Source organism: Dermacentor andersoni, chromosome 5 (genome assembly GCF_023375885.2).
Source record: "Dermacentor andersoni chromosome 5, qqDerAnde1_hic_scaffold, whole genome shotgun sequence".
In the NCBI taxonomy this organism is placed as follows: domain Eukaryota; kingdom Metazoa; phylum Arthropoda; class Arachnida; order Ixodida; family Ixodidae; genus Dermacentor; species Dermacentor andersoni.
The window spans coordinates 127,263,697-127,286,542 of NC_092818.1; the positions used below are offsets into that span (position 1 = coordinate 127,263,697).

The 22,846-nt window shown below is 44.8% G+C and overlaps 1 long non-coding RNA gene and 1 pseudogene across 2 annotated transcripts in view; both read right to left on the reverse strand.

Moving 5' to 3' along the window:
* Positions 1-370: 370 nt before the first annotated feature.
* LOC129385064 (uncharacterized) overlaps positions 371-22,846 on the reverse strand; it is a 310,225-nt gene continuing 287,749 nt past the window's right edge. For both annotated transcript variants that reach the window (XR_008612609.2, XR_008612610.1), the window contains exons 3-4: positions 1,055-1,138; positions 371-749 (exon numbers count right to left, since the gene is read on the reverse strand). This is a non-coding gene — a long non-coding RNA (uncharacterized lncRNA). The remainder of the gene's footprint in view (positions 750-1,054; positions 1,139-22,846) is intronic.
* On the reverse strand, positions 4,877-4,993 carry LOC126532511 (U2 spliceosomal RNA; annotated as a pseudogene).

The window sequence follows — 22,846 nt, forward strand, 5'->3', positions numbered from 1 at the left end:
ATTCTTTGGCAGCATTCTGTGTTTCGTACTGGATGGAGTGTCCTCTTCCTATTAAACATAATTGTTGAATACCTCTTTTATAAATCCTTTCGCTTTCTAAAAGTATAGAATCAGAACTGCAGCTTTGTTCTTGTTTTGCAGCCTGCTGTGACTTCAGCGTACATTAAAATAACACATTGCTAACGTGTGGTGTCACTAATTCATGGTGGCTCTTCGACAAGCACTCTCATTTTGTTGTTTTGTGCTTGCGAGAGCCCTCCTCCTGTGTCATCTTGGTATCTGAAGGAACATTTATGTGGCAATTACTATGACTCCTGAAATGCATTTTTAGCTTGCCGTAAGTAAGTGTGCTTCATTAGCGCGCTGGTAGGCCGCTCTTGAATGAGAAAGCCATTTGTTTCTGTGGGCGCATTTTTCATTCTCTTCATCCGGTAAACAACTCCAAATACTAGGGGAGGGTTTTATACAATACGGTTCCGGCATTTTTTAATTCAATCTGTGTGTTCTGTTCTTTTGTTGTTTTCTTGGCCGTCGCGGCTTTCGGATGCCCAGCTCTAGTAACAGTTAACGCTTGTTTGCTGCCATCTTCAAGCGGATTTATTTTCTCGTGCGTTCTTGTACGTGCACTAGGCCCAAGGTCTAATTGGTTGAAACGTTCATGCATAGTCTAGCAGCCATCGTCAACTTCCTCGGCCGCCTTTTATATACGGTGAACTCCGGCGTGTACGTCTCGTGCCTCGTGCCGCGAGCTGCGAGGTTAGGAAAAAAGGGAAAAAGAATAAAAAATAAATCATTGGAAATGAAAGTAGATGGAAAAATACATTAAAGGGTGGCTGATTAATTATATCTACGAAATCATGAGCCATTCCACTCTGTGAAGGTGGTTAACCAGCGAAGCTGTTCATCACACGACACGGAGGTGACAGATAATGTTGGACAAAGATACGAACTCATTTATTGTTTGGTGAGTGGTCATCGTGACGAAAGGTACGCACACTCATGCACCATCTTGATCGGTGCACATGGTAATTATTTCACTTGCAACTGCACTCACATTCTTTGATCATGTCACAACGATGCACGTACGCCGCTGAGCGGTCGGTTGGGCCGGATCGGTGTGGCATCGCAAGGGATATGTCTGCAACACGGAACGCGTAAACCACTCATTTTTCGGCACCGACACACCCACATTGAAATCACCGACAACGACAACAAGGGTAGTGTCTTCGCAGCTAATTCACTCAATGTGAGTAGCCATGAACCTTACAGGACTATGAGTAATTGCATTTTTGCTTGCTTATGGGGGTATGAGCTATTGATGATGAAATTTTTCGACATGCTGTTCTGTATGTTTTATGCGTGATCAGAAATAATTTAAGCACTGTTCGCTTCACCCTTATGAGTGCTTGTAGCCTCTGCCTTACGGGGCTATGAGCCATTGCATTTTTTGCTTGCTTACAGGAGCATGAATGCTTACTGGTGTATAAGCCATTGATGATGATAGTTTTTGTTCACGGAGAACACAGATGGATGGAACATTAGCCAGATACAGCTTCGCTGTAAAAAGAGTTTCCACTCCTGCCATCGGTCCGAACGGTTTTCAGGCGTTTCGTTCGCTGACTCACGCAATGTCGTAGAGGACCTAACCTCGGTCCCTATACATAGCTTACATTAGTAGATGGGCTGAACTCCAGTACACCCGTGTTGACAGCCGACGCTGCATTTAACTCGGTGCCCTTGAGGCTGCCACTCATCCGCTTTCGAGAGCGTCTACATGCACCGACTGCGACATTGAATTAAAGAAGCTTCTTGGAATTTGTCGCTGTGCGATGCGAAGACATAGGTGCACAGAGTCCGTACATAACTTGAGGTTGGCCACATGCACTGAAAAAAAAGTTCAGCATCGCATGGACCAACTCGAATCGCAAAGATGGATGTCGGTCTGCGGCTCTTTGGATCCAAGAAAACCTTTGTATCATGTGGCGAACTGTTCGTGGTCTCCGTGGAAATCCTCAGCAGTACCACCCTTTCTATACCTTGGCCTTCACAAACAACGCAGAGAGTGACATCGCTGAGAATTCCCAGAAGAGTACTGCTGGCGAAACTAGTTCCGCTGAAACATCGACGCTCGACCACGCACCAATTTCACGCGACCCCGCCTGAAGATCCCTTTCTCTATGAACGAACCCGAACTTTCACCTGCCTTGTGCAAGCCTTCCTAATTGCCAGGTCCCGACTGTATAACCTACCGTGTCCTATGTAATCTTGGAGAAGAGACACGGAAAAGGCCTCTTCACTGGTTCCACAACTCATGAAGGATAGGCACAGTTCCCCACGAATGGAAGACTGGTCGCCTGATTCCGCTGCTCAACATTCTATTCTACCGACCGATTGCGTTTGCCATATGCCTCGGAAACCTAATGAAGAGGCTACCTTTAGCACGATTATAATGCAACCTTGAACATAATGAGGTGCATCCAGTCGCAACTTTATCGATGTGCTTACCTACGTCGAGCACCGGAAGTCCTGGAAGCGATAAAGTGCTTCTCTGTTTCTATATGTTAAGGTAGATTACGATACCTTCCCACGCGAAGTGATTTAAAGCACGTTAGAGGCATTACGGCTTGGCGGCAAGATCTGTTTCAGAATAACTAGCTGCCTACAAACCAGATACTTTATGATTCTTACCGAGGATGGCCCCCAGCGTTAGAGTAATTGGGGTCCCTAGGGACGTAGTATAGAGCTAAGCGCGCTTCAATCTAACATTCATTGGACTCATCCACATCCTCCCATGCACCGTTAGGCTCTCGATCTATGCCGACAAAATGCGTATTTAGACGTTGGCGCTGACGCGGCTTCAGCTTCGCACGCGGCTTCAGAAAGCAGACACTGTAACATAATCTCATCTTCGCGAACAAGGACTTCAGATATCATGTGGAAAGTGCAGTGGTGGAATGCCCCAGGAATCTAATGTCTCCTAACGTAATATCCGCCAATGGGCAGCTGATCTCGTGCACCATAAGTCAAAGATTTCTTCTGCGGGGCGGTATTGACAGAAACTTCTCCTGAATCCCTCGTGCGAATTATGTGAACAAAAATTAAGTCTGACGGGAATTAGCCATATATTTAGGTTCCTAGTTGGAAAGACGTGGGGAGTGCCAATATACTTTATGCTGCAACTGTACAGGCTCTTCTTTATCGGATTCCTTCGGTACAGCCTACTGGTCATCTCCAACGCTTGTAGAATTAACCTGAATGCGATCAAATGTACCCAAGTCCAAGCGCTAAGTATATACTTTGGTCTACCACAGAGCGCGTCAACAACAGAGGCTATTGAAGTCGCTCAAGGTAACACAATCAGAACGCACATTACCAATAAAACAATGCGTGTGCACACAAAATACTTTGTCTGGGCCCCTACTCACCACCTAGCCAGTATCAAAGTAGAAAGGCCCCACACGACATGCAGAGCAACTGTCTTCGTCCACCGTGCCTCACTTTCATCACACCCGCCGAGGTGGCCTAGTGGCTTTTGTGCTGCGCTGCTAAACACGAGGCTGCGTACGTGATCGAATCCCGGCCGCTGTGGACGCATTACGATGGAGGTGAAAGGCAAAAGCACCCGTGTACTGTGCATTGGGTGCAGGTTAAAGAACCCCAGATGGTGCAAATTAACTGGGAGCCCCCCAGTACGGTATACCTCACATTGATATCGTGGTTTTGGCACGTAAAACCCAAGACTTTACTTTGATTAATCACTTACATTACGGCACGCAGCTGCAGCAGGGCCTTCGATTCCTTCATTTTGTGTGGGCCATCATCAAGTAAACCTCACAATCCCAGGGCTTCAGAGAAAGTCGGACTTACTGTCGTCGACACTTAAGCAACTTTGTTTTCTCCTCTTCTATGAGAAATAGAGTGACTGCAAACAGGTCTACACTGATGGCTCAACTGCATCAGCCAGTTCCGGTGGTGCTGTAGTTATATCAACATGGGGAAGGACTCAACGCTTCAAGACTTCCCATATCACTGCGTCTACAGCAGCAGAGATTGCGGCTCTTCGCGGTGCGTTTCATGGGAATAATACAGAGGGCCCTGGAAAATGGGCAGTCTTCTGTGATTCAAAGCCGGCGTTACAATATATTCAGTCGTTACTCATGACATGAAAATAACGATCAACTGACGTACCAATTCTGGAACTTATCGATCACTTGAGAGAAAAAGGCCATGATATTTCTTTTCAGTGGGTACCAGGTCATTGCAGTATCTTTGGAAATGAAGACGCAGATGAGGCAGCTTGGACCTGAGACCCAGAAGACCGCTGCCTCCCCGTTCCTTTCTCAAGGAGGTGCTGCGAGGCAGCTTCGCCTTCTGGCAGGCGCACCCTCGTTACCTGAGTGGAACACGGCACATACAATGTGCACCAGAGTGCACATACTAAACCGTTCGCTGCAACTCGGTTTTCCGGCCGAACTGCACCGATGCGAAATGCCTCTTCTGTGCCGGTTGTGTTTGGAAGATGCCTTCACGAGAGCTCATTCGGCACTAATTGGACTGGCTGACCGGCGTGCATGTGATGTCTGCGGCTGGGAGGAGAACATTGATCGCCTATTATGTCACTGTCCTCATTTTGAAACACAAGGACAATCTATGTCCAGTGCATTAGGGAGACTAGATGATCTTCAACGGAGTACATGTACAATACTGGAACACCATCACCACCGGTCGCCGGCCCAGAAGGCAGTTAAGACACTTTTACAGCAAAGCTGTTTACCTCTAGCCCCCGTATGAACTCCCCGCATGCATCCCCTGCATGTGTTGCCAAGGAGGGTACCCTGGATGGCTTACTTCCATACTATGGCGCCTGCGTGATAAGAATGTGTGGGCCAATCCCGGAGATAGTGCAATACCGGGCCGGCCCGCGGCGGAAATGAAGCAGGCTCCAAGCACTCCGCCAACTTGCAAAAATAAGTTTAATATTAAGTTAAGAGCTTCGCTGGTAATCCGTCCCCGTATGAATGTTTCGGCCCCACGAATTTTATGCTTTCTGAGAATTACTGGCCTGTGAGAGAACCTTTGACTGCTTAGTACTTTCCATGCATGTTCTCGCAGTCACCCCATTCATTTCTCTCTATCTCTCTCTTTTTTCTGTTTCTCATCTTTTTCCGCAGGATAGGGTAGCCAGCTGGACTCCTGACAGGTTAATATCCCTGCCTTCTTTATCTCTCACTGACTCGCTGTATTTTACTATCCATCAGACAGTCTATATTCAGGTTGCTCTTTTGCTGCTGAGGCATCTCTACCTCAGGAAGGATAATATTTCGTGAAATAAGCTGAGCGTTCAACCCAAGACTTCCCGCGTCACTAATGTCAAACATTCAGTGAAAATAGGGCTTTCGTTGTGATAGATGTGTGCAGAAGACTTAGTTGTGTGGGTATAATGTTATAGCAGCACCATCCGTGTTGTACTGACCGTGTTGATCTGGACCACATCATATCACTAGCTAGCTCTTACGATTGTCTTAAATCAGGTCATCGGCGACATCGTTCCCCGTCTCCCTATACGAGTAAATGTTTTTTTTTTCATGGGGACCTCAAAATCTTGGACCAGCTATCGTCAACGGCGTAGGCACATTGTTTTTGTGTGTACAGGTCGGCTGTAGGAGTGCTTCGCTTTCGCACTACGTGTGCACCGCAAGAGTAATGAGGGTGACGTGGGTTCGGTGCATGGACTTGTGACAAGCTATCGTTCCATCCTCTTTCATTTCCTTTTGTCTAACTTATAGATCTTAATTAAACATACAAATTAACTTTTCTTGTGATTTAGCTGGTTTTATTCCCGCTACTCCGTTTCCTTTAATCTTCATCAGCTCGTCAGACCTAATGATACAAGTCTATGTACGTGATTATTCGATTGTGCTATCATTACTAAACCTTAAATATTTATATGCGTATATCAAAAACCATGACCAGACTCTGAGACGGCGATTCTGTAATGCATGTGGCGCTCACTAGCCCGAGAGATCGGGCTGTTCCTCTGAATCTCTAGCACGGTAGAAATTGACGTAGGGCACAGTAGGCAACTGAGCCCTCAGCTTGAAATCACCTCCACTAAACGCGCAATGACATCGGCACTTTGAAAACTATGCAAACATGCTCGTTATTTGTATTATCTCAACCACTAGTGCGTGAAGAACAGGCGACAGAAAATTTAAGGATAAGTTCTACCCAGGGCATACGAACCATAAAGCAGCACTGTGACCTTTAAATACCATGCGCATCATGCCAAAACTCAATTTCGCCGGCCTCCGCCCACGCGCTGCTTAAAAGTGGGTAGTATAATTCTTCGTAAGCCTGGGTAAACTTGCTCAGAAATATTCAAAGCAGTTTGCTTGAGGACAAAACATATATTTCCCGCATTTCATTTGGCCCCACATTTTATCCTTGTTTAAGGTCACGTAAGTCCGCACGCAATATGCACATGGAACCTTAGTGAAACGCATACAAGACGCTACATACTTTGCTTGAATTGACTCCCAAAGGCAATGTCTGAGTGTTGTCACCATTTCTGCACAACAAATATTTCGTTGGTCATTGGTTTAAACCGCATTTTCGCTGACTTTCAAAATCACAGAAGTACGAAGGAACAGGGGCCTTTCTACATATATATTGACACTGGCCACCTAGCTGAGCCCACTGCAAACGTCGCCTGTGCTCTTTTGTGTGCGCATTTATGTGTGAGCGGGAAGAGATTATGGATCTTTGAATAAACTCTGCCACTTAAATTTAAAGGTCACTGACCCCGTATTAGTAGGTGCCTTTTGAGACAGTACGTCATTACGACGGCAAGCACATACACGGGGCCTATTCAATGCTGTTTAATCTATTATTTCGTGAAAAGAAAATAGGATGCATAATTTCTAAGTAGTTTACAGAAAACAGAATATTTTATATCTGTCACCACTCACTTAGTCGCGAAAGGCCGTAATAACGCTAATAACACATTAGCTCCAGCTCATAAATAAAGCTTAGAAGTAAGCAGGCTTTATAGGTTTATCACTGACAGATTTTGACAGAGCTCCAACAAAGAGCATGTAGCCCAAGATAGAAAAAAAAGAAGTCGGGATCAAAATCCTACTCGTCCACGCTCCGCTTTGGAAACAATGCTGCTGTAATTCAAGGTACACTGTTCTGAAAGTAAGCCATCTAAAGTCCGAGGAATAGCTCGATTAAGGATTCGGGAGCCTGTCTCCCACATATATGCTATCTTTTTCCGGTCTAATTATACGTTTCTCTAGTACAATGACGCGTTTCTGCTTGCAGAAAAATAATAAATATGTAACTTTGAGCCTCACGCTGCTGATTTTCTCCTACCCTTTTCTGCAACTAGATTTCATCATCTCCCGTTCAGGCAAGATGTGGCTTTGGGCACGGCAAACATGGTTTCTCATTTTAGTCTACCACTCCCAAGCTGACAGAGCGACCAAATTCTCCTTCGTGGCCTAAGGACGATTCGCCGCAAAGGATATATCTTGGGGAATTATTCCAGCTCTCTGTAGGCACGTTGCCTTTTCTGTCTACCTAGCATGTTCGTCGCCTCTGTGCGGGTGCGAGCGGAACTACTAACTCTGACGAGTAACGCCGAGTTGAGCTAACGTCGCCGCCGCTGCTTACGCGAGCGTGCACTCCATTACAGCGCTATATACTTACCGACTTTGAGCACATGGTCTTTCCATCTGCTTTTTGTCATTTTGTGAGAAATTCGCTGCAGTGTACCGCTAAAGCTATTTTGGGTGCCGACGGCTGCGTGGGCATCGTTTTCTTCACCTTTGCCGCGACCACCCTGTACGTGAGCGACGTGATGCCCGAGAGGCAGAGTGGGAAGACAAGATGTGAAAAGCCGATAGGCTAACCAGAGATGCGTGTCCGTTTGGTTAATCTGCACAGGGGGATGAGGTAAGGTGCGGAAAAGATAAGAAAGCGAAGGAAAGATTAAAAGATAAAATGATTTGCAGTGCCGGTCGTGGGCGCGTTCTCCGGTTACCCTCCAGCGCCATTCGGAAGAATCGCGCGAGTTTCGCGTGGGAAGACCTCTTGTCGAATTGCGTGGGTTGAGCCGGAGCTGCATAACAAGGTGGCATCGTCCTCCTCGGCGCCTGACTTATTTAATTTTTTTTAGAGCATCTCACTTGCAGAGGAGCGAAATTTGTTCAGGAAGAGTGTCTAAACGACTCTCGACTTTTTGTCGCTGGTCAATAATAGTGCATCTATATAAAAGCAAGTTCAGTAAAATGCTGCTTAAAACACAAACATCGTAGAAGAGAAAATACGCTGAGGGATTTTGCCAGTGAGAGATCTTGGCACGTGCTTCCAAAAAAGAAACAAAAAAAAAACAAAGAAAGAACCGGAAGGGGACGCACACATATATCCAGCCGAATTTGTATGTTTCTTGTCTGTGTCTCCGCCATTTGTACCTTGCATGGATGCGAAAAATAAAATTCAACTTGAAGCGAAGAAAGGAGGCAGCGTTTTAAATTGAGGTAGCGTGCTATGAAGCCAGAAAAGATACAGCCTTTCTCGCTTCTCAACCATGACTTGTGTTGGTTACCGGAGTATTTTTTTAATTCTGTTAGATGTAATTTAAGATAAAAAGAAGATGCATTCATAGATACAGGGAGGACACATTGTAGGTCAAGAGAGAAGGTGAACCGACCGCGATGGCTCAGTAGCTATGACATTCTCATGCTCAGCGCGATGCCGCGCGTTCAATTCCTGGCCATTACACTCGCCTCACAGTGCTAGCCGATTGCATAAACGACCGTGTACAATGCGTTTATGCCAAGAGTTTAAAATTACTCCGTAACGCTCCAGTGCGGTCTCTCTTAGTTGCTTTGCATGTTAAACTGTACAAATATATCAAGAACTGGACCGGTAGATGCGCAAACAAATGTGGTTTTTGTAAAATATATCCGCAAAGTCTTCAACGCCGATTGCTTTAGCACTGCAGACTTGGTACTCTTTATTTTTCTGGATCTAAGATTGTTAGCACCGAATTTGCAACTGTTTGGTCCAAGAAGGTAAATGTTTGAAGATGATAGCGGGGACTAGGCAGTGCTGCAAATTTTTTGTTTATTCCTTCTAAAAGCGCTAAAAAAGCTGCGATCAAAGAACTTATTAAGCAAGATATATGACAACCCTTGTTTATCCGCAAATGTTGCGTCCTACTTTAGAGCAGGGGTTTGCTTTGACATAGCGCAACGTAAAAGTCAGAAATTATTGGCTGTTTTACCTAAAAGATTCTCTGAACAGCTTTATTTTATAATCGCAAGTTACGACAAGACATGACTGAAGTTACGCAAGGAATTTTTACCTCAGAACGTTACTGCTAAACGAATTGCAAAAAAAAGGAAACTGAATTGTAGGGCAAGTCTCGCTAAAAATGAGGACCTATATATTTAATTACCTGCCCGAAAATCTTTGTCATTACGAAATGACGTCATTGGTGACGCAATTTGGTGTGAAGTCAACCAGACATAAAGTACGCATTTGGCAAGTTTTTTAGACAAGCTTTTGCTAGTTTTGCAAGATAACTCTAAGAAAGTCCAGGTGAAGTAATCTACAGACGGCATCAAAAATAGGAAAATTTCACCATCCCGCTGTTGAAAATGGGCTCGTAATGAAATTTCAGTGACTATCGGGTCATTGCGGTATCACAGGGGCCAATCCTTGTTCTTCCTTTCCTTCCTTCTTCCCTCTCTTTTTTTCTTTTCCTGCCAACTTACCCCTCACACTGTGTAGCGTAGCAAACTAGGTGTAACTTGGTTAACCTCACTACCTGTTTTTGTCTTGCTTGCTCCATCACTCTACCAGTGTAGCCATTAGTGTCCCGATATACCCCTCGCGATTCTTATCTTCTTTTTAGATAATTACTTCCTGAACGCCAGTTATTTAAGACATGAACGTTTCTAAACAATTAATCGTCATGCGGTCTTATCTTTTAATATAAACGACGTCTACAGCCATATGTGGCATTAATCTAAGCGTGACATAAGACGAGACGAAAAAGCTATGCAAGAAACTAAGACATGTTACGGACAACAGAGAAGAAAACAAGATCTCCTCAGAGCGTTTCCTTTCCAAGACGCGTGAGTAGCGTGAACGCCCCCGTAATTGGGAAACCTAAATTAAGTAGGAACACAAAAATGAAGCAAAAAAAGAACAGGATAGCCCAGATTCCATTACGTATAATTGCCCATGCTTCCGAAGCCTTTCTGTAGACCAGTGACGCAATCGCAGTAATGACCCCTCCAGGTACTTGAGCAACAAACACACAGCGTCGTGCGGAAACTAGCAGCGATTTATAGCTCCGACAAGGCGCAAGCAGTCAGTTAATGCCGCGACATCGTACGTTTCGGCTTTTCCTGCACGAAGATGGTGCACAATGGTCCATTACAATTGTGGCACGAAGCTGGACCTAAGAAGCCCTTGCAAAGACTCTTCCCCACTAAACTGGTTCCAGGCTTTCGGACTATTTTCATCATAATAAGCACCCTAAACCGGGCCCGGTACAGCGTACCCAACGTGCACCATATTGTACTTCACTAAACTCCGTTTCATACATCAGGTGCAACGCTGTGGAAGCTAGAGATATCTTTTGCAGTGGCTGCGTTCGCACTTAGAAATAGCTCGGTGTTTCGTGACCCGATTTTCGCGAAACGTTTCTTTGTATAAGCTGTTTTGAATAAAGAAAAGAAAGAACGTGCTCTTAGAAACAAACAAAGCATGTACTCATACGGCTGATAACACGTTGTTTTAAATAAATTTGCGTTTCGTTGCTGTTTTTTTTTCGTTAGCCGTCGCGGCAGCCTCACGTGCATGTTCGCGCGAGCAAACGCCTTCTGGCGCACAGCGAAGCATAGACGGGAATGCGCGGAGTGATAAATTTTGGTGGCCAGACTTCTTGCGTAGCTTCCACAGCGTTGCACCTGATGTATGAAACGGGGTATATATACTATGAAGATGGTGCTGTGCAAGCTTTGGAACTCGGTATTCCGGAAGCGCTGGTATTCAAAGCTATAGTTGGATCATTAACGGGTCCGCGGTCGAGATAAGCAAGATATGTATAGACTATTAATGAAAAAGAAAGCAGGGAAGAGATCGATGGAGCCGGTGTGGTTATATGCACAGGTAACTGTATAATACAGAGACGCGTTTTAAGGAAGAGTGAGATAGTAAATGAGAAATGCTAGACTGCAACACTTGTAGTTTAAAACCTGATTAACTTCAGCAGGCTCGGCAAATATTTGTCGCCGTCCCACTTAAAATGAGATGCCAATGGAAACCACCATCATCAAACAGAGTGCTCATAATTATGCCGCGTTTCTTTTAAGGCGATAGATTTCTTTGATACTTCCCCAGCTGCCGTTTGATGTACACATGCGTGTTTCTGTCTGGCTGTTTATGTGACCTTGAAGATGCACACAAACGCACACACACGCACAGACAAATTTTATATACAATGGTTGTTTTCGAACCCAGTTCCCCAGCACAGAAGCCCGATGCTCTAACCACTAACAATCAGGCCACGTACGCATACCAAAAAAGGCGCAATAAAATACCCTTAAGAATTTCGCTCGTGCAAGCCAGCGCGTCGGAACGCTCGGCTGGTTAGTTGTGTCGCGTCACACAAATTTTAGTTATAGAAAGTGAGTGCGCGCATCTACTGGCTCAGGATGAAGTTTATTAAGGCTACAAAACGCGCTTTTCGTCGGCAAAATTCGCAGCACGTCCCTCATCGCAGTGCAGCGCTTTGCCGCGTCTGTAGTACAAGCTCAAGCACGTCGTGTACTGTGATTCAACAACCTTTTCATGCTGACTAAAAGTGCCGGCTCAGCACGGTCCACCGTGGTGGCCAAGGGCCACGTTCATCACTGAAACCTGCAACGCGATCTCTTGTCGTAATGTGCCATTTTGACTTGCTCGCGCATGAAAGCTTCACGCACACCTATTCGCACAGTGCATGGCATCTGCATTTTTTTTAGTTGCATGCATTACATAGCTCAATTTGAGCTGTTCATGTATATAAGAGGCCGACATCATTACCTGAAGAGGCTTCACGACAAATCCTTGTGTACAGGTTGGTAATTAAAAAGGGCTCGCTAATTCCTTCTTTAATGTTCGCTGAGGGTGCATGTTGAAAACTGGAGCCGAGCTGTAGTGAAGTCATACCTGCTGAGCGAAAAATCCGCAGATTAGTACGAGTTTCAAGATATTCATGCTTAAGATTTCCAACGAAATACACGCCTATTTTGGTTACAAGTTTCACAAAAGCCCGCCTTTCTGGCAATTCAAGGCAATATGAATTCAACACCGATATATTTTTAGGAGAACTTGAAGACAGATAACTCGAAAGCGGGGCTTGTCTTCGTAATTTAGCTAATTATACATGACTTTACTACTGTCCAGCTTCAAATTCGCAGTTGTGAGATGTTTCATGAAAGGAATAATTAAAGATTCATTAGTGTCTCTGATTACGTACTTGGGTATTGCAATTTCTCTGGCAAGTAATATCCGGCTCTTTCAAAACTGACCTGTGCGAAAGCACACAGCTGTTGTTTCACTTCATGTAGTTTGAGATGAACAGGCTTGGAACTGTGACTCTGTATTTAACGTTTCCTGCTTATGTCTTGATCACAAAGTGCGAAGCTAATCTTAGGTCATCCTTATAATGTTACAAGCATTTCACCATTTTGCGTGCGATGCGCTATTCTTTCTTATGTTTTTTTTTTCTTAGTGAATGCGCTTGGTTCGAAATGTCAAAAGAGGTGGGAGCGGATAAGCATCCGTCTGTCATGCGGGGGAAGACACTCTGCTTGGGTCCCTTCCCGCTATTTTTGGACACTCCACGCCAAACGCAGGGGAGCCATAACCGAGCAACCGCCAAATTGGGCAAGAACTTACACACTTGTAAGTGTTACAACTCTTGAGGAGCACCCGTTTCAGCTCGGTGAGTTATACCCACTATAGCAATATGAGATCTCTCCAAGTCGACCAACTCCCGCTCGGATCGACAGACGTACTGCCTCTATGAACGCCGAACGAGAGGCCCGATTTAGCTCCGATTTCGTCATGAGTGGCACGACGACGGAACCATTTGTGCGCGCGACACTTGTATTATTGACACATGGCTTCTTTCCTCCACCCAACGATATACCAAAAGTAAAGCGCGTTGTATTACAGTACGACCGCAAATGTATAAGCGATAATATGATAACATGTTTTTGTTACATGCGGTTTTTTTTGCAACCGACCTCCTATAGGCTGACTGAACTGAGAGACGTTTCACGTCAAGCGAACCGAAGGAAAAACGAAGAAAATGGATAAAACGAGATCGTATCAGAGAACTTTAAGAATTACTTTGATCAAAGTTATTCCGTTGCTTCATGAAAGAGATGCTTTGAATGCGGGTTTCGCCTCAGTTTAGTGGTTTTATGCGGCCTTTGGTTTCAACGTATTCACGCTTCGCCTGCGCAAATCCTGACTCGCGTGCCATCTCTTTGCTGTCTTCACGTCAGCGTAAATGTATGATAGCGAAGAAACCACGAATCAAGAATATCCATTTACCCATGTAGCTGCATTATTCCCTACGTAAGACCGGATTTCGGGAAGAAAATGCAAATACCGACCGAACAAAAGTAAAGGGAGCCACATGTCGGTGACCTTTCGTGGCCAGCTATCCCGCACCCAGACAGCCTAGGTAAGGCTGGCCTGCCTCATCAGCCCCTCCGCGGTGATGTGTAATGTGTAGTTCTTGGCGTATTTCCCGACGACAGCCTGCTTTCGCAAGCTTGTCTCGCCGTTTTCGTATTTCGGACCATCATTCTTTTCTTCGTGGTCTCTCGAGCATCTGCATGATGCGTCACAACATCTATGAGAACTGTGATGAGCATCCAGAATTAGATTCTATCCCAATAGGCTGCTGCTAGCATGGAAAGATAGAAGGAAAGAAAGAAAGAAAGAAAGAAAGAAAGAAAGAAAGAAAGAAAGAAAGAAAGAAAGAAAGAAAGAAAGAAAGAAAGAAAGTGGGAAATGATATGAAGGTTGTTGGGCTCTGTACTTCGCCGAAGAAAAAGAACCGTGGCAACAGCCTCGTACCACCTAAAAGCGTCGAGACGAGGGATAGCTGTCTGTCTGCGGTGAGGTGACGTGGGAGGCCATTAGCTTTTTCTCCACCGCCTGCGGCATGCCAAGTGAGTGCAGACGTTTTATTTGCTGCCTCCCGGCGTTGGGCTTGAAGTGGCTGGCTCTGTACATCAGAAAAAGGAGCCTACCTGGGAACACCAGAAGATACTTCGCAAAAAGGAAATGACGCCAGGTATGAAAGGGAATGAAACGGGGAAAAAATACCAACGACGACAGCTATCCCGATTGCACGAAGCCAAGTTCCGTGGAATGCATACTGAAGTGCGGATTTTGCTTTTGCTGTCTTCCTTTTTTTTCTTCTTTTTTTAAACACTTAGCTTCCTTTCGGAACTAAACGCGATTTGTCTGCGACTTTCCAACCGTTTTCATGGATCGATCTCAAAAATAGTGATGTCTGACAAAGCCGTAACAATCCTTTGTTGTTTCGGTATTACCATGTGTGTATTACACCACAGATGGTGCCAGTGGTGCCGGTGGTTCTCGTTGGTACTAAAGCCCCCCGAATATAGATTTACTTTTCAGAGGCTTTAGGTGGCACCGGTGGCACAGTAGTAAAGGGAGCGTTCTCGCATTATTACCCGGCAACAGCTAGTGTTTTGAGACGCTGTCGTTGAGACGCTGCGCTTCTTCAGAGGTGCAGCGCCACTCCAGTCGTTTGTGGCAACGTATACAGTTGTCCTATCCGTCGCAACGCGCGAGCACACTAGCCGCTCGTTGCTGTCGCAACCGTTGTCTTTTCTGAATGGCGTGCGCTGAACGTGGAAAGCGCGGTGTTGCAAAACACTGAAGCCTACCGTGGCGTGATCACGCGTCTTTAGAACACCTCTTCTGGCTTTACTTTTATCCCGTAACAATCTCTCCTAGACATTTCCTTTTTTCATGAGCTAAACAGAGCGATGTATGATAACATATGAGAAGAAAAGAAAAAAAAAAGGAAAGCTGACAGTAGCTCCTCAGGATTAAATAAAGTTCGTTGTCTGTCCGTCTGTCCGTCCTTCCGTCCTTTAAGTCATCCTAAATTGTCACTTTACAAGGACGGAGACGGCTGCGCTAACACAGTATCAGTATGAAATGACCGACCTGTCACCCCTAATTAGTGGCCAGCACTGCTAAAAAATTTCAGCTGAGCCGTCAGCGGGTCAGTATTCTACAAGCGCGTGTATCAACAGACAGCTACGTTGTGTTTATAGAAGCAGCGTGCAAACAGAACGTAACACTTCCCGCGCCACGAAGACGACTACATGAAACGCGAAGTGCCAACTATTTTGCATCTCTGTCATTCCGCCGCAAATCTACCCGGGCAGCGCTCGTATCGCTATAGCGAACGATTACCAAAGGTTGAAATATATGTGGTTAGCTTCTGTGCACCACTACTTGGTTTCTCAGTGTAGCACGTTGCGGAAGACGCCACTGAACTAAAACACATCATTAGCCTTTCTGTAGCAATGGTCCTTTCTTTATGCCGCTCCCAGTGCCATTCAGTTCACCATCCTGTCTTTCTCCGTGTACCCATGCTCGAGCTTGGCCGCTCCACAAAAAACACTTAGAAGCCATATGAAGGACTCAATCAGCAAAACTCATCATCCTTTAGCCACGTACTCTCTCCTACCTTCTGCCACTCCCCCCCACCCCCCTTAAAAAAACGAGAAAGAAAAGAGAAAAACATACGCATTGACCTCAGCAAGGGCGCTTTCACGAGTCTCCATCACTAAACATCGACTTCATTGCCCTCACAAGACGAGAATGAGTAGCGCGATTCATGCTGGTGACGCTCAAATAAAGCGTTCCTTATATTTCTGTCTGCACCGCCGTCCAACAAAACGGCGCTTTCTATTTTTCTATGCGTTCCGCAAGGTACACGTTTATTGTCAACTACCTCCTTTTATCGGAGTGCAAATTCGGGGCAGTTTTGTTTTTACGATGTTGAACGCGACTGCTTCCATGGGAAAACTAAGTATCACGACAGAAAAAAACAAAGGAAACTGGACGAAGAAGTGAACAGTAAAACGCAGGATAGTCCCACAGGCCAACTTCGATCTGGGGATTTCCCCGGGTGCTAGATTGCGCCCGTTGTGGGCCTCGTTCCCCCGGTGATAATGAACAACCTAGTTCCCTAATTGGAAGAAACTACGCGAAGCTGACATGGACGGGAAAACGACCTAATCGTGCGGACCGCAGTTTCCGGACGCCGCGGTCGTAATGGCAGCGTCGGAGGTGGTATTTTGTTCTGTTCTGAGGCAAATTCACTCTTTTTGCATGCTTCACATCCAAGCGAACATCCGCAAGCTTGCGTCATTGAAAGAGAACCTTTGCCTTGTGCAAAGTTTTGTGTGAGTGGGATTGCACTAAGCGCCTTGGAAAATAAGCAATATAGACTGCTTTTAAAATGATTTGAGAATCCATCGAAGGTGCCCTCCGTCAGGCGAATGCTGTTGCCATAGCCCGTACCGATGGACATTAGAAAAAGAAAATAAACGAACTAATTTGAATATAGCACAGAAAAACAAGATTGATTGATTGATTGATTGATTGATTGATTGATTGATTGATTGATTGATTGATTGATTGATTGATTGATTGATTGATTGATTGATTGATTGATTGATTGATTGATTGATTGATTGATATGTCAAGGTTAGAATACACTGTCCGTAAGTATGGGAGAGAACAGAGCTACTACGCCAGTTTTTATCATGATGGCAATTATATGGACACACCAAGCGAATATTTGCCGTCAGGGTCACCGTCACCGTGAGGCTCCGTATATATTAAGGTATATGTATGCTATATACCATGCTATGATATGTTATATGCGGTATATGGGGGCTATATTGTCACACCATTATGTCCCTAAAGTTGCTCATACCAGGTCTTACGTTCTTGGCAAGATGATTCCTCAGAATTTTGAGATGGCAGCCCACAAACAAATAAAACAATACCGACAGTGCATGCCTTTCATCTTAAATTTTTTCAGAACTAAATATTGAAGGTGCAAAACAATAACAGAGCTCAAACCGTAAAATGATGTAATTTTGTTACCACTGCTATATACTCCGGGATAGGCCCAGGACAGAGGTTTCAACAAAATTAAATTATGGGGTTTTACGTGCCAAAACCACTTTTTGATTATGAGGCACGCCGTAGTGGAGGACTCCGGAAATTTCGACCACCAGGGCTTCTTTAACGTGCACCTAAATCTAAGTACACGGGTGTTTTCGCATTTCGCCCCCAACGAAATACGGCCGCCGTGGCCGGGATTCGATCCCGCGACCTCATGCTCAGCAGCCTAACACCATAGCCGCTGAGCAACCACGGCGGGTAGTTTGAAACAGCCAATATGAAAAAGTGGTGGCAAAATCACTAAGAAAGACGGTGACATTAATTAATAGGCATAAATAAAATAGTTCCACAGTAGGATTCAAACAGATGACCCCTAGCACAACAGCTCGTTTTTACTTAGCTTACGTTTACTTCAATTCATAGTGCCACTTCAGCTACAAGTCTAACACTCCGTGTAATATTCTAACATTTTGCTGTCGCATTGATTGATTTCGTTAAAAGCGCGTCGAGTTCCACTGCACTTCGAGTAATTCGCTAGACTCCATTGCGGACAGCTTACTTCGCCTTCATTGCGTGCAGCTATATTACTTCAACCTTTGGCTCCCAGATGCCTCTCTGAACGGGTAGTTATGCTGCACAACAAGGCACACAGTTCAACTTGCATTGACATTCCTTTTCCGCTTTTAATCCCCTCGAAATGTTTCACGTGCAGAACAGATGCACTTACCATTCCTCCATTTAATAGTTCCCTTGATTGTTTCTGGATTTCGGTTTTTTTTTCTTCACAAATGAGTAAGGCACGAAAAGTAGCGATCCCCAGCAGCAGCGATAACCGCCCACCCTGGCCGAAGACAAAAATACTCTTTCACGCTGATCCTCGAAATAAATGTTTACTCTCTCTCTCTCCTTCACTATTAAAATATGGAACATCCTAGATGATTAATCGGGGCAGCTAGCTCCGACCATATACTTTCACCACATAAGTCTAAGCATGCGTTCGTTATTGAATTGCCCCTCCTTCGCCCCCCCCCCCCCCCCCCCATCCCTGCCTTATTCATGAGGTGCTTTTGGCATTGAACCCACGACATCATCTGCAGTAACAGAAGGGCATAAATGCAGACAGACAAGACGGGATACGCGGGGACTTAAACCAGAAACAAAATCAGTTCGCTATCCTCCAAAGGAAAACGTACCTAAAGGGAAAATGTAGAAAAGAGACGAGTGGAGAAGCTCATATTGCCGCACCTAGATGTGAGATGAACCACCGCAGATCTTGAACACATGTAGACCACAGGACGCAAACTAGCGCACTGTTTGCAGCGTTTGACAGAGACGTCTGTTGTCATCACTGTCCTATAATCTTTTGCTCCAACAGTCACCATTAATGCAGACTCTATACAGCGGCGCACGTTATTTATATCTGCGTGCCCGAAGTGCAGTCGATAACGGCAGAAAGTTAAATGGTGCGATGAAATTAGAAAATTAGCAAGCTTAAAGGGAAAGCTGGTGAGAGAAAGAGGTTTTTGGAGATCGCTGGGACACGCCTCCATCCTGCAGTGAACATGAAAGATGATGATGATGATAATGATGGTGATAATGATGGCGATAATGATGGTGATGATCATGATGGTGGTGGTGGGGGTGGTATGGTGGCTATTATGATGGCTGTAACGTGGGTAAGCATAAGTGAAATTGACGAATGTCCCATCACGGGCGTAGACGCCACAAGAAAAGCGGCACGCCATATTGATAGGAACAAGAACGCGACATGAACCTGCAGACGGTGAGGCAGTTTCTTCACACCGCGTAGTGCGGGCGCAAGACAGAGCTGCAAGTCACGGCCTAACAACTCAGGAAAGTTTTCGTGAAAGCGGATGAAAGCACTTTCACGAGAGCAACTAAGTAAGTTAAGGTGTAAGTTAGGAGCTTTAAGTAACTACTGCAAATGAAACCTCTGAATGCGAACGAGCAGACTGAGTAGAAAGAACTGTCGTGCGTGCACGCGAGATTTCCTTGAAAGAGAGCCGGCTAATTTACCTTTGAAAACATCTCTTCTGTCGTAACCATTTTTTTTATTTATTTCTACCACCACCTTTCGGAAGAAAACGTCTTTTGCAGCGCCTCTTTGCGCCTAGCACACGCATGTAAATGCGTGGGCTGGACGACTGTTGGCGCGACCTATGCTCGCTCACTGAGATGGAAATTAGTCTGCAAAGGCCAGCATGCGCTGTGCATAAGTGCGCGAGAGGTCAGAGAAAATGTGCTGTTTTTTTTTTATTATTTCTAGAGCAAGATACTGCAACCCGGAGCTCGACTGCGTTCCTCGTAATACACTTGAACTTATCTTGGACATTACGTGGAAGCTGCAACTCGAGATGTTCAGCATTGGTTTGTATAGGGATGTTCGTGATTTCGCAAGATAATGGAACCTGATTTAACTTAACTACACAGGATGAGTGCGCAAGAAGCGAGCGTCGAAGGTCATCCTTCATTTCCGAAGCGATTTTTAACCATCGACATTTTTACCTTTCTCGACATATGGCAAGGCCTCGAGTAGTGTCTAGGCGAGACCTACACGAACCGGTTTCTGCTTAGAATAGACTGAGCCGAAAGTGCTTCTTGCTCTGAATCACAAGAAGACATGTGCGACAGAGAACAAGCCATAAAGTTTTCGCTTAAAAGAAAACTCCGCTGCAACTGAACTCCAAAAGCGTGTAACACTAATGGCTTGAAAGAATTCCTGGAGCCGTCGCAAGGGCTGAGAATTTCTACAGGGATGTGTGATGTTCTCCTGAAGAATATTTTACGGCAATATTCCTGCGCTTCTGTTTACATTTTCTGATAAGTTTCCTAAACTGTTCTTGACCTTGTTATGTTTGACGTGACGTACATATTGTAGTACAGTTATTGAAGAAAGTGTGAGGTGCAAGTAATTGGCCTATAATTTTGTTTTCACTTCATTCTTTACAAACTATCATTAAAACCTATGAAACCTATATGTGCTGTAATCTACCATGCATTCATTTGAACTGTCCCAGAACTATGCATTAGGACTGTGCGCGCAATGAATAAAAGGCGGACAGCAAGCGAGAGGAAGTAGACGCAGAGATAAGATAACTGAACAGAGCTGATTGTCGCCGCTTTAAGATAGGTGCGACGATAGAGTAAAGATAAGAGACTCATTTGAGACGCTATTTCTGGGAATTTGTTTATATGTTTCCTTAAAGTAAACTCGATGTAGTATTCAGTGCAATGTAGAGTACTGCCAGGAATTTATAACTGAATGTCTTATAAGTAGGGTTGTCACCAACCAATAATAAAAGGGTCCCCTTGTGAAACTACTTCACGGTTCGTGAAACTCAAGTTTTGTTGCCACGTGTGCGAGGTCTTTTGAATGCATTCAGTCAGCATTTCGTGCCAGAATCAACTTGAACTTATTTCATGGCTTAAATAAACGACAATTTAAAATCAACTGATACAGGGGTTTCTGCAGTATACGAGACGCAAGAGGTAAAATTGTTTAACGGATGGAATTATTCAGATGCGAAAGGACGTTCGCCAAGTCAGTGATCTTAGTAATGAATAACGTTGAGTGACAATGAAACGGCACCAATAAGGACGAACGATAAGGCAACGCTGACAGTAATTATTTTACACGCTCTGCTATTTTAGGGGGCAATGTCAATGTACACGGGAGGCTTGGAGCTGCTATGGCTACCATTGAAAGAGAAAGTCATCACGCACTCTGAACGCAAAAGACATGCAAAAGTAGTGCTAACACTGTAATGTTTATTGTACTGCAATGTCGTATTAACAGTATATTTCTTGCGTCCTTCGCTCCCTAAACCTTTTCAAAGTTTACTTAGTTATGGCTTGCTCTGTATCAAAAACTAAATTGCGGGGTTTTACGTTCCAAAACCACGATCTGATTATGAGGCACGCTGTAGTGGGGGACTCCGGAAATTTGCAATACCTGGGGTTTTTTTAACGTGCACCTAAATCTAAGTACACGGGCGTTTTCGCATTTTGCCACCATAGAAATGCAGCCGCCGTGGCGGGGATTTGATCCCCCAACCTCGTGCTCAGCAGCCGAACGCTATAGCCACTAAACAGCCGCGGCGGGTTACTCGGTATCCTTGTACATTGTTTGTTGAACAGAAGAAGTTGCGTTTTCTTCCAACTACTATTTTAGTGGTTATGTGCCCCCATATGGGTAACACGTATTTTTGTATGCATGTACATGCTGTATGTAGTACGAATTATAATGTACGCTGAATACTGCACGTCTAACAAAATGTTCATCGATTGGACTATTTTTATTCATTTAGAAATTGTTAGTCGTATTAATCGCATAATTCCAGAGAACGCATTTTCCACATTTCTTCTCGACGAATGGACCAGTTTACGGAGCATTTGGTTCCGTGAACAGGTGTTCTTAGAGATGCATCCGGTACACTTGTTCGAGTAGAGAGTACGCCGCCAGCGGATTCTTTAGGCAAAGTTTATCACTACACATCTACTCATGTCTTCACGTAAGGAAACACTGAAAAAGCAGCGCATTAGAAAATTTTGGTCATAATATAGCAAGAGGGTTGACCTTTTCGATATACCGTCGTGTCTAGTAAGAACGAGCGATCGAATACACAACAAAATGAGTAAAGTAATACAATACAACGTTGCAGTGCTGGTGGTATGAATAGTGTTGGCGGTGTAAGCCTCAATTTTTTTTTTTATTGCGACCGTACTTAAGTGCTAAAAATTGGGTCGGATTTGCTCATCTGTCCAATCCATATGTCCATTCTGTTACGCTGATGACTACCACCGTCGCCATGAAGGAGACAATGGTCGTCGTCAGCCTAACGACGATTTTCTTTCGTCTTCAGGTCACCTCGTCATCACAGCTTCGCCATTTCCCTCAGCGTAAAGAAAAATAAAACTTCTCCACTGGCTATTTGACCTTTGCCAGTGAAGCAATGTGCATTTGGGAGCCGACCACCCTTAACACTGAGCTATTGCGCAACAAGTTTTAGGCAATTAGCGAAAGCTTTGCACTCCACACAGTCTCTTCGAACATTAGAACAGTGGCATCTGCGCATGAATTTTGGAGGCCAGAATGAGCACCGCTGTAGTCGACGAGAATTACGCTATGTGTATCGCATATATTTTTTTATTATTATTGACGACGTAGTAGTGTGTATGTCTGCAATTCTCTGTTCACTTGCGAACAGCGTCAGCCGCACGTGGCGATCTTGATGATAAGTCGTAAACACGGCACATACCCACAAACGTAGACAAACGTAGTGGGACAACAACGTCGAACACATCGACAACGTCAATGACAACAGTGACGTCTCAGTGACAAAACCACATAGTTTCCACAGCAGCTCATATGATCAACAACCGCCAAGTGCTCTGTACAGCGGCACTGCAAATGTTTAGGGAAAATAAAATGGCTGAAATCCCGTAGGTGATTAGAATATGACTTCCGCCAAGCAGCTGTGAATAAAAGGTTCCATATAGCTTTGCATTTTAACTAAATGAAGCTAGCCTACTTAGTTTGGGGACGTGTTAAAGTACTTGAGTA